We start from the raw sequence: 9864 nt of genomic DNA, 5'->3' as shown, positions 1-9864 counted from the left end.
TTCACTGTGCTGAAAGTCCAGAAGGGTGTGGATATTCCAGATAGTGAAATTCATTGTTTTCTCTCTCTCTTGTTTTGGCCATTGAGTTGAGTGATCCCACTGGATGCGGCCATCCAGTCGGAAGCCTGCAGCTCGCTTCACCCCATTGCGCACACACCCAGAGTAAGCAAAAGCAGTACAATGTCAAAGCACTTCAAGACCAAGCCAGCTGTGAGACATTCCAGCAACACCTGTTTGAGAAACTCTCCAACGTGCCTGACAACATCATTGACATTCAAGAGCACTGGGATCAACTTAAAAATACCATTCAGAGTGCATGTGCTGAAACCATAGGATATTCCACTCATCAGCACCAAGACTGATTTGATAAAAACAATGAGAAAATCCTAGCATTAATTCAACAGAAAAGAAATGTATTCTGTAACTGGCAAAATGATTCCTCTAACCAATGAAAACAGAAGGCCTAACACCTGTTCAAAGCCAAAGTCCAAAGGAGGCTACATGATATCAAAAATAAGTGGTGGCAAGAGAAGGCCTCTGAGATCTAGGGTGTGACATTATTGACATGAACTATAACTGTATAGATCATTGTTCCAACCAAGATCCTATAGTTGCACCAAATCTTGTACAAAGGAGGTCAAGTAAGGTGTCTATGAAAAGGTTATGAGTTGCTGGTTATGATTATGCTATCTGCATGCGTTTTTGTGTTTAAAGTTATAAGTATTGGCTCTATATCTGTTTCAAATGTTGGCTCATGGGGTAACTCCCACGAAGTAAATCAGCCAGATATGCCATGTAAGATATCTGCAAAAATTTTATAATTTGCCACTTAAGTTAATCTTGTTTATATGTTTGTATCGCCTTTGTGTTATGAGTTATAGATATGTATGTCTGTATTTCAAACTTGTGCTATGCTTCTGAGCGACACCCCAGCCAGTGTGGTATCAGCACTGCCTAGCCTGATTGATGGCCCATTAAGGACCATCAGCTATACAATTGACCCATTGAGAGAAGGCAGATACACCTTATGACTCAGCCTATGGAGAGACTTCCAAGCCATGTGCTGGGCAGCTTGTATTTGAAACAAAGGAAGCACAGGCGGCATGGCAAGAGACTATAAAAGGCAGCGGCATCTTCTCTATTTGGTCTCCAATCCTGCTTCTGACCTCTGGAGGAACTGTGCTTGAAACTGAAGCTCTGAACAAAGGACTGAATGACCCATCCAAGCTCGGATGTTTGTACTCCAGAGACTTGATTGGTTTAAAATCAGCAGTAATCCCATCAAGCCTGATACAAGCCTGAACTAAGAACTTTGCAATTGTTGTATGTATTTGATTCAATTTAACCAATTTTAACTCTCATCTATATTTCTTTTTATGAATAAACCTTTAGATTCTAAAGGATTGGCAACAGCCTGATTTGTGGGTAAGATCTGACTGGTATATTGACTTGAGTCTGGGGCTTGGTCCTTTAGGATCAGGAGAACCTTTTTTCTTTTATTGGGGTAATGGTTTTCATAAGGAGTGGCACTGGTGGTAATACTGGGAAACTGGTGGTAATACTGGGAAACTGGAGTGCCTGAGGGAATTGCTTGTATGACTTCTAGTTAGCCAGTGGAGTGAAACCGAAGTCCTCGCTGTTTGGCTGGTTTGGTGTGCCTTAGCAGTGAAGGAAACCCAGCCTTGGGCTGTGACTTCCCTGCTCTAAGCAATTTGTCCTGAATTGACTCTCAGTAGCGTCCTGCCAAGGGCCGCTTTGTTACACAGGGTTTCGTAGACCAGGATGGCACGAGAAGCTTCTTTCAAACAACAAAAGCTATATATGGGCCAAGCTCCAAAGGCCCAACCCTCTTATGTTCCCAGGATGGCTCCACCCTCAAGAACAATGCAGCCATTAAACAATGCTGGAAGGAGCACTTTGAGAGCCTACTAAACCATGAATCCAGTCTCTGAAGACACCATCGAGTTTATTCCACAATGTTCAGCAATGGAACACCTTGCTGATCCTCCATCTTCTGAGGAAGTCCGGCATGCCATCACCCAGACAAAAAAAATCACAAGACACCAGGCCCAGACAGCATCCTCAATGAGGTTTTTTAAGCTAGTGGAACAATGCTCCAGCACAAACTTTGCCAACTCAACAAAATCTGGACCTGCAAAGAAATTCCACCTGACTTTAAAAATGCCAATAGTGTTACAATAATCAAGAAAAGTGACAAATCTGTGTGTGGGAACTACAGGAGAGATCCTTGCCCAGATCCTACTAAACCGTCTCCTCTCGCTTGCCAAGGAACTCCTCCCTGAATCACAGTGTGGCTTCAGGCCATCCCGAGGCACAACCGACATGATCTTCGTGGCACGACAGATTCAGAAGTGCAGAGAGCAACACTAGGAACAGTTCATGGCATTCATTGACCTAACCAAGGCCTTTGACTATCAATCTTGATGCCCTATGAAAGGTGCTGTCTAGGTTTGGCTATCCACTGAAATTCATTTCCATAATCAGATTCCTCCATGATGGGATGACTGCCACCACTCTGTGCAACGGCTCAGAGACCGAACCATTCATCATTCACACTGATGTCAAGCAGGGCTGTCATTGCTCCAACACTTCTCCATTTACCTTGCCATGATCCTTCTTCTCATCCGTGACCGCCTTCCTGACAGAATCCTCCTCAATCTCCGACATCTCCAAACAAAATCTAAGATCATGAGAACTGGCATCACTGACCTTCAGTATGCAGATGATGGAGTCATTCTTGCACACACAGAGGCCGACTTGCAAAGCACTCTAAATCTTTTTGCAGATGCCTATCACAGCCTGGGTCTCTCTCTTAACATCGGGAAAATCAAGGTACTCTACCAACCCTCACCTGCACAAACTACACTTTTTACTCCACAAATCACCATCAGTTGAGAACCCTTGGAAAATGTGGACCATTTCCCATACGTTGGCAGCCACGTCTCCCAAACAGCCAGCAGACACAGAAATCGAATACAGGATCCACTGTGCCAGCACATCCTTTGGAAGACTACTCAAATGAGTCTTCAATGATAGGGATTTGCAAACAGGTACCAAGATCTTGGTTTATAAGGCAGTTGTCATCCCCATCTTTCTTTATGGGTGTGAGACCGAGGTAACCTACAGAAGACATTCCAAGCGGCTGGAGTGGTTCCAGTAACGCTGCCTCAGGAGGATTCTCAGGATCAGCTGGGAAGACTGACGCACTAACATCAGAATTCTCTCTGCAGCCAACATCAGCAGTGTAGAAGTGGAGGTCATGAAACACCAACTCTGCTGGGCTAGCCACTATGTACGTGTGCCTGACACTCGCCTCCCGAAGCAAATAATCTTCTCAGTTAAGTCAGGGAAGAAGGGCTCTTGGAGAGCAGCGGAAGCACTTCGAAGACATACGGAAAGTACACCTCCAATAGGGAGGCATCAACCCAACAAACTGGGAGGACTAGGCATGGAACAGAATACAGTGGCACCACACCATACACCAAGCCAGAGTTCACTTTGAGGAGAACAGACGTGCTCATGAGATAGAGAAGCCACAAAAGAGGAAAGAAAGGGCACAACACTCCAGCCAACAACTATGTCTCCTCTAAGATTACACCTGCCATTTCTGTGGGAAAATCTGCAGGGCACGAATTGGGTTCCTCGGCCCCCTAAAAACCCACCAATGAACCCGCCTTGGCGGACATAATCCTCGCATCAAGGGATAGCCAAAGGTTTTTAGTATCTAACAGCACTATGAATTTAAGTTCCCAGTCTTGCCTTTTGAAGGCATTGTGCAGGGTTCCTTTGAGGACAAGTATTGAAAGATCAGATATGAAGTGATCACTTTGTGAAAAGTGTTTGCCTACAGGTAATATGTTTGTCTTTTATCATTTTTGTGTGTGAGTTTATTACCTCACCTACTTTGTCTCTGAAAATAGATGGGCTGTTTAGAAAGGAGACTAATAAAATGAGGGGATATGTCCAAAGGTAAAATAAAAAGACTAGTACAGAGAACAGCCAATCAGATCCTCTTTTTTTGATCTCTGATAGTACAAGAACAATTTAATGGCTCATTACAAAAATCTATAACCCACAAACCTTTTTTTCTCCCCTTTCCCTTCCCCCCATGACAGGAGAGGTATTAACAGGGCATTTCAGCTTGAATAGAACCTTGAAATGTGTTAACTACTTATGCTAAACAATCTGTTCCACCTTGTATTTAGCTGTGACCTACATTTCCCAGACCTGAAGAGCACTATGTAGCTCACAAGTTTGTCTCTCTCACCACCAGAAGTTGGTCCAATGAAAGATATTACCTCACCCACTTTGTCTCTCTAATTTAAAGGCAACACATTTATGACCAATTAAAAAAAATACCATCTCTTATCACCGAGGCCAAAAGTTTAGTGGTATTCACTAAAGATTAGATGTTTTTATTGTTAACATCCACACTTACATAGGAGCAGCTGAAATTGTATAAAGGGTGTAATGCTAATTTTTCAGGGTATACATCAACCCCTGTCTCAGGATAAGAAACTTCACCTGCTAGCAGTGGATTCCATAATTGTTTCTTACACTTTCTTCTGAAGCAGCTGGTACTGGCTGCTGTTAGAAGATAATGGGTTAGAGCAGTGATACTCAGACTGAGGCTCGCGAGCCATAAGTGGCTCTTTAATGTGTCTCCTGCAGCTCTTTGCAGCACATGATATAAAACACTGATATAATTATTACCCAGTCTAAGTTATTAACCAATCAGGATGCTTTTACTATGTTATTAACATACTATATTTGATAAAATAATAATACTTGGTCATTTTGCTGTGAGAATAATTTATATATATAAAATACAAACTAAATATTTCCCCTGTCCTACTGTTTAAATATGAATATATAGTACTATGGTAAATAAAACAATGAATTCACACAACTGTGGCTCTTCTGGGTAATGCTGATGGCTAATTTGGCTCCTGAACCACTGAGGTCAGTAGTATAAGGGCCCTACCATCAATCAAACCCTAACCCCGCCCCTTGACCCCTTAAACCCCGCCCCTTGACCACTTGGGCCCGCCCACCTGTCACCGGAAGTCCCACTCCATGGGGGTATTACTTCCGGGGGTCAAGGTGCCACCTGACCGGAAGCAAGGTGTGTCATGTGACCCCTCTAAGAACTCCCCCCACCACCCTCTACCAATCAGGAGGGGTTTCGTCCCGATAGGACCGCCCCGAGAGGAGATTTTGACCAATCAGGGGGACTTCCGGGGTGGGGGTGACCCGTCCGGAAGTGGGTCGTGTGACCCCTCTAAGAACTCCCCCCACTACCCTCTACCAATCAGGAGGGGTTTTCTGCCGAAAGGACCGCCCCGAGAGGAGATTTTGACCAATCAGGGTGACTTCTGGGTTGGGGTGACCCCTCCGGGAGTCGTGTGACCCCACTAAGAACACCGCCCAAGGCCCTCCGCCAATCAGAGTGCAGCACCATTACCCCATAAGTCCCAGCGCCAGACAGAGGAGGCGGCCATCTCTTACCAAGGACACGTGTTTTCGAAAGCGCGGAAAGGCTGCTGAGAGGAAACATGGACTCCTTCACCACCCCCGTGAGAACTTCAGACTTTGTTTTAGCCCCAAGGGTCTTTGACCGTCCGCGGAGAAAGCGCTACATCAGCGACAGTTCCGAGGAGGAGGAGGGAGCGACCGAGGGGAGCCCTTTGGCCCAGCCGTTGCTGGATACGCCGGAACCCGACCCCGAAACCCTCGTGAGACACCCCGATGAGCATGGCGGTCTCTCTTTGTCCACCCCCTTAGAGGTGGAAGGCGATTGCGGCTCGGGGGGGTCACCAGCGGACAAGGCGAACGGAAAAGACGGCGCTCAGGTAAATGAATGCTTAAGAAGCGCTGGTCGAGGAGGGGTGGATAATGGGTTAGGAACCGGGGTTGCGTAAATTAAAAAACAAGCAGTGAGGGGTGCTTACACGTTTTCTTTTCTGAAAATTTCTCAACAGCTCGACGATGCCTTTCTAGAGGACCCGGACAGCGATGCATCAAGCAGCGAAGATGAACTGGGCCCACCATGTTTTTGCTCAACGCCAATACGAGTTGTTGAAGAGGACTCTGAGGATGATGGCTATGAGGAGTTTAGGAGGCGGCTTGGCATAGAACTAACTGAGCCAGTGCCACATCGTGAGCGTAAAAAAGTCATGCGGCCTATTGTATGCGTTGCTGTTTATGCTATCCTTAAACACTGCCTTAGGGAAAAGCTTTTTGAAGATTGTGAGGGCTGTGTCATAGATGCGCCAGGCCAAAGGCACCATGATTGTGTGACTTGGACTTCAGTGGATATAAACTGCAAGCTCCGGGGCCTGTGTGCTGAGCTGTGTTTGGAAAGCTTATTAAACACTGTTGTTGCCATAGGCTATGGTATGCAATGTCTGTGCCTAACCCAAGAACATTTAGCGCAAGGGGTGACCTTGATAAATGCTGTGCAATTCAGTGCAGACCCTGACCGTGTTCTAAGGAAAATGACCAAACCGGAAAATGCCTGCTTAGAGCATTATATTGACCGTCTAGTCTGCACAAAGAGTTACAGAACCCTGCTTAAGAAAAAAACTATTTGTAAGAAATCTAAAAGGATTAAGTTAGAGAATGGTGAGGGGACAAACATGCGATATAAAACTTGGTAGCTGTAAATTTTTTAAAAAGGGGGGTTTGTGACTATTGTGTTTTGTTAGAAGGCCTTTGGCCTTTAAGTGAGCTAAAAAGTTTTAATGAAGCATCTTGGTTTTGTTTTCAAGAAGCTGTATGTTTTTTAAATAAAAAAAATAAATTGTTTGTGAGAATTAGCTCTTGTGTTTTTTGTGTGTGTATAGCAAAAAGCTGAAATGTATGTTGTGGTGGGGAAGAGGAAAAAATCCTAAAAATGTGCTTACAATAAAAGAACCAAGGCTAGTTCAGACATGTGTCAATAGTACAATAGAGTTAATATGGAGATATACTTATCTCATAGAACTGCCTTTACTAGCAGGGCCAAATATTGATTTTGCCCCAGAGCCCTAAGTGGCCCTCTTAAGGCTTGAACTCACAACCCTGGGCTTAGTAGGCCAATGCTTAAACCACTGACCTAGCCTTAGTCTGTTGAACTAAATGGGGTTTTAACCACACACACCCAGACAAAATGGTTTCACTATCCCAGATCACAAAAGGGAATGCTATGGGAGGGGTGATTAAATTAACCTGTTAGCAACTATGTTGAAGTTTTGTTTGAAACAATGGGCTAAGAGGGTATAAAAACCTCAGGTATGCAGCAGTTTGTCCTTTTTCAACAGAAAACTTTCTTGGATAGCTGCTGGACTGCAAAAAGAGGTAAGACTTGCTGTCTTTAACTCTGAAACTATATATATTATATAAGGCCACTCTTTGCCCATGCTGTCTTAGTAAATAATGGTGCCTATGTTTATTGCAGTGTGATCTGTTAGCATGGAACCAGTAACTTTAAACTGCATTTCACCACCAGGCCAAGGTAAAAAAAAACATTTTAACTATAGTTGTGCTTAATACTGTTGAATTAAAAAAAAAAAAGTATTACACAGGCTGCATAGGGATTTGGTGGTAATACTAACTAACATTTTTGCTTGTTCTTGAACCTGAAGGCTCAAGCACACATGAGTGGGAACAGAACAACCATGTGCCTGCAACACTTTATCCCATAGGGAAAGGTAACTTTATTTTTTTTTTTTTTTTTGCAACAGGCTTTTAAATGCATGTGGGGTTTTTGAAAAGTGTATGGCTGCAAACTTGGTTTGGTGTGTTTTATAAAGCTGCTGGTGTGTGTGTGTGTGTGTGTGTGTGTGTGAGGGGCCTGTGCAAGGCATAGGGTTGTTTTTTTTTTTTTTTTAAGTTTTTTGCACTGGGTTTTTTTTTTTGTTTTTTTTTTTTTTTTAAACTGTGCATAATGTGATGGGTTTGAGGCACTTGTGGGGGTGGATGCTACTAACTAAACCAAAGGCACATGGCTGGGGTCAGAACAAACCATGTGGCTTTTAAATGCATGTGGGGTTTTTGAAAAGTGTATGGCTGCAAACTTGGTTTGGTGTGTTTTATAAAGCTGCTGTTTTGTGTGTGTGTGTGTGTGTGTGTGTGTGTGTTGTTGTCAGATGCTACCGGTGTGGTGCTCTGGTTGCTTCTATGTTGATGTCACTCGGCTGCGTGCGTGTGTTCCCTCTGTGTGCTGCCCCAGCTCTGCGCAGATAGCTGATACAGCAAACCCGACGAGAATCCCCAATAACCACAGAGTCTTAGTAAGATGCAAAGTCACTTCGGACTAGGTTTATTGCGATCTTGGACACAATTGCAGTTCCCTGTAGGTTTCTGAGCCTAACTCAGGGCATACTACGAGAAAGTGCCTCTTGGCAAGGACCCGGCTCAGTGGCGGGACTTTCCACTGCCCCCGTGGCCGGACAAAGACACCACCCCAGGGATACATTTTTATACACAGGTACAAACAAGTTATACATCACTCCTGACGTATTGAGGTGCAACCCCTCTACGCAGCAAGGTACAACCCTTCTACGTAGTAAGGTGCCGCCTCTCACCTTGTACATGTTGGTTCGATCTATCCATCATTTTACCCTTTTGCCCCTGTCATTGGGAATGGGTCGGCCTGTTCCATGTTATCTGTGGAATGTTCCAGTATAGGAGTGTTTTAATATCTAGTGTTCAGTACTTTTTAGGTATGTATCTTTTTGCAGCATCAGCCCTTTCCTTGCCAGCTTCTGTGAGCAGGGCCTGCCTCTGGCTCACAGCTTAACTTTGCTTTATGTTAGCAAAGTCTTGACCATTACTTTAGTTCAGGCCTTAGGCCTCATACCAGGCCTCTGATACCACGGTTTATCTCTCAGGGCCTCCTCTTACTACATGTGTGTGTGTGACGGGCCTGTGCAAGGCATAGGTTTTTTTTTTTTTTTTTTTAAATTTTTGGCCCGGGGTTTTTTTTTTTTTTTTACTGTGTATAATGTGATGGGTTTGAGGCACTTGTGGGGATGGATGCTACTAACTAAACCAAAACCAAAGGCACATGGCTGGGGTCAGAACATGCATGTGGGTTTTAAACTAACAAGGGTTTCTCTGCAAAATGGATTTTAAAAGCAGTTTTGGTTTTTATTCTGCAAAATGAGATGTATTTAAAAAACTTGTTTGTTGTACAGCCTGAAATGGATTATTTTGTTGTAAAGCTATGACTTTTTAAATAGAAAAACACCCTAATGAAGTAAGTGTGATGTATGTTTACAAGACGGTTTCATGAGTTTTATAATAATGTTGTTGTTTGCTCCACAGTACAGTCAAAACATGAGAGATCCTTAGACCAGAGGGAAAACAAGCTGAAAAGAAAAAGGAAAGAGACCGCTGAAAAGGAAAATTCACCAGCATCAGTGACTGATGGATGGATGAAGCCCTGTAAATATATTTTGCTTATTGGTTTGGCTGTTCTATGAGGTTTTGTATTTTAAGTAAATACATAGGTGTGGGTGAGAGAGGTGGTAAAGTTCAGTTTTTGTAAAATGTTGTTTTTCCCCCGTCATAGGCCTGGGCAACTTTTCTGACAATGCTGTAGTCAGAGATACAAGGACATCTCCTCCAGAACTGCCAACGAACCAGGAATCTGCTCTGAGACCTTTAACAACGCAAAACAGCGCAAGAGTGCAGCTGAAACATCCGGGCAGTCCAAACCTCATATACGTCAAACCCAAGGACAAAACAAAAGACTCTGGTAAAAAACAACCATGCCACCACAACTCCAGTTCCTCAGTGGCCACCACCACACCAAGCCCTGAGGAAACTGTGAGCGAAAACACCCACATTCACAAACCC

This window comes from Terrapene carolina, unplaced genomic scaffold, assembly GCF_002925995.2.
Source record: "Terrapene carolina triunguis isolate 2854851 unplaced genomic scaffold, T_m_triunguis-2.0 Scaffold310, whole genome shotgun sequence".
Lineage (NCBI taxonomy): Eukaryota > Metazoa > Chordata > Testudines > Emydidae > Terrapene > Terrapene triunguis.
This window is presented reverse-complemented; position numbering follows the sequence as displayed.